This window comes from Mus caroli, chromosome 14 (genome assembly GCF_900094665.2).
Source record: "Mus caroli chromosome 14, CAROLI_EIJ_v1.1, whole genome shotgun sequence".
NCBI lineage: Eukaryota > Metazoa > Chordata > Mammalia > Rodentia > Muridae > Mus > Mus caroli.
Window position 1 is genome coordinate 13,089,659 of NC_034583.1, and position 3,100 is coordinate 13,092,758.

Here is a 3,100-nt window from a genome sequence, read left to right on the forward strand (position 1 = left end):
ATCCGCCTGCCTCTTCCTCTCAAGTGCTGGGATTAAAGGCATGCGCCACCACCGCCCAGCTATTTTACTTTTTACCACACTCATACACACTCATACCACACTCTCCCATGCTTTTTCATACTGCCACACAATCGTTATAATCATAATATTGATTACAGGCTTTCAACACTTTGGCTGTTTCTCATAAAAGATCAGCTGAAATGAAGGTTCTGAGTAAAGTTCCCATGGTTTCTGAACACAGTCGCAAATGTTCTTTCTCTCTGCTACTAGGGTTCAATCCCTGAGTCTTGCATAGATCATGTAAGTGATCCATACTGGCCGACATTCTCAGCCCAATTTTATTATTGTGTTGAAAGTAGGTCTTGTAAGTGGCTTAGCTGGCCTAAAGACAGCTGCACAATCCGACGGATCTAGGATTTCCTTTCTAAACCTCTAGTTAGCTGCGACTGTGAGTGGCCTCGAATTTGGTTGTGTTTTAGTGTTCCATTAGCATATGCTAATTATATATAGTGATGGGTTTGATGACATTTTCAAACAGACATCTAATGCAGCGTGGTCATCCTTACCCTACCACACCCTCAAGTCATTTTCACTGAAAGCTGTCGATGGCAACCGTAGCAGCTGTGTAAACGAGCATTCACTTTAACCAACTTCATTACTGGGCTCCTATGCTTCTATCTGCCACCTGTGAGTGTTCTTGTTACTGTTGTTCGCTTTCGTTCTCTGAGACAAGGCTGGCCTGGAACTCATGAAGATGCCCAGGACTCTGAACTCCTGATCCCCCTGCCTCTACCTCCCATGTGCTAAGACTGGAGGCATGAGTCACCACCCTCAGCTTTGAAGATAAGGATGTTCTGAGAAATCTACTATTCATCTTTTTGTGATTTTTCTTTCTTCCTCCTTTTTGTTTTATCTTGTTTATTTGGGTTAGAATCTTGCTATGTCACTGCCTGGAACTTACAACGTAGACCAGGCTAGTCTTGACCTGGCAGTGATTCCCATGTCTCTGTCTCCTGAGTGCTGGAATTAGAGGCATGTGCCACCACACTGCCTTGTAGTTTTTTAATTGCTTGAGAATTTCATATGTGTACACGAGGTGTTGTATCCAGTCTACCCTCTCACGCGCCTTCAGTCCTCTCTTGTCTTTCTACCATTAGTATTTCCCACTTTCATATTTGCTTGTTTTTAAACCCACTGAGTCTACTTCATGCTAGCATGTGACAGTTATAGGGCCATATCCTTCAAGAAAGCCAGCTTTCCCTCTGCCGGCAGCCATCAACTGTCCTCAGTGAGGGTAGGACTTTGTGACCACTTCCCTCTGCCATGCTGGGGTTTGTCCAGCTTGATCTTGTGCAGGTCTGCATGCGGTCACAGCTGCTATGGGCTCAAGTGTGCAGCTGCCCCGCTTTGTTTGACAACACTGTTTTTCTGTGCTCTCCCATCTCCGTTCTTACAGTCTTGTGATGATCCCTGGGCCTTGGACTGTGGGAGGTGGCTGTCCCACTGTGGGAGGTGTCTGTCCCACTGTGGGAGGTGGCTGTCCCACTGTGGGAGGTGACTGTCCCACTGAGGGAGGTGNCTGTCCCACTGTGGGAGGTGGCTGTCCCACTGTGGGAGGTGACTGTCCCACTGAGGGAGGTGGCTGTCCCACTGAGGGAGGTGGCTGTCCCACTGAGGGAGGTGGCTGTCCCACTGTGGGAGGTGGCTGTCCCACTGTGGGAGGTGGCTGTCCCACTGAGGGAGGTGGCTGTCCCACTGAGGGAGGTGGCTGTCCCACTGAGGGATGAGCACCTCCACTCTCTCCTTCTCCCCCCTGCAGGCCACTTGTGGTTTGTAGCCTTTTTAAGATACCCTATCTTTGCTAATTTTCCTGTCTAGAGCTTCATGTTGCTTTTTCAATTTTTATAAGTTGCTCATCAGATACAAGTAATAAATTTTATCACTTGACAAACATAATTCTCTAATATTAGGCTGGGGCTGGCAAGATAGTTCATCAGGTAAGGCACTTGCTGCCAAGCCTGATGACCTAGTTGAACCTTGGGAGCCCACATGGGAAACTGACTCTCACAAGTTGTCCTCTGACCTCCACATACAGCACCATATACATGGCCCCTCAACTAAATAAATACATGCAATTTAAAGGATTTTTAAAAATAAAACTGGTATGGTGTCCTCTAAGCATTTGGGAGGCAGAAGCAGGAGGGTCTTTTTGAGTTTGAAGCCAAACTGGTCTACAGAGTAAACACCAGGACAGCCAGGATTACAGAAGAGACCTTGTCTCAAACAACAATAATAATTTAAAAATAATCCTCTAGTATCATAAATATCCAACGAATACTATCTTGTTACCTGCTTCCCATGCCTGAGTATCTATGAGGTGTCCTGCTATTGGAGCTTCTATAATTATATTTTACTTTTAAATAAGTCATAATTTTCTGTGAGTTGGAGATTTTAAAATTAAACAGTACAGAGACTGGGGAGATGGCGGTGGATAAAGGTCTTGCTGTGTAAACAGAAGGACCTGGGTTTGAATCCCCAGGTCCCACATAAAATAAACAAACAATACAGGCCTGATAGTACACACCTGGAAGCCCAGAGTGGGAAGGGAGAGCTGGTGGGGAGTCCTGGGTGCTCCCTGGGCAGCCAGTACAGCCAGCCATTTGGTAAGTTTAATGAAAGGAAGACACCCTCCACCCACATCTGGCCTCCATACATGAGAACACACATAACACACACACACACACACACACGAGAACACACATAACACACACACATACACACGAGACCACACATAACACACACACATACTCATGAGAATACACATCACACACACACACACGAGAACACACATAACACATACTCACTCACACACACACACTCATGAGAAGAAATAAGCACAAGTCTCACCTTAAAGTAATCATTCCTTTTCAGACTTTCAAGGAAGCTGGCCCAGAGCGGTGAAGCAGTCACAAGAGACTTCCTGGAGTCAGAAAAATGTGGGCTACATTTGGAGCACAAAATCTCAAATCCATGAGCCTAGATGAGACAGACAGAATTTTTATTATGTTACTGTGTTTTCTTTCTTTTTTTTTTTTTTTTT

General features: G+C 45.5%; 1 protein-coding gene across 1 annotated transcript in view; it reads right to left on the reverse strand.

Annotated features, from left to right (window-relative positions):
• The window catches only part of Ecd (ecdysoneless cell cycle regulator), a 27,580-nt gene that overhangs the window by 9,357 nt on the left and 15,123 nt on the right, over positions 1-3,100 (reverse strand). The window lies entirely within an intron of this gene.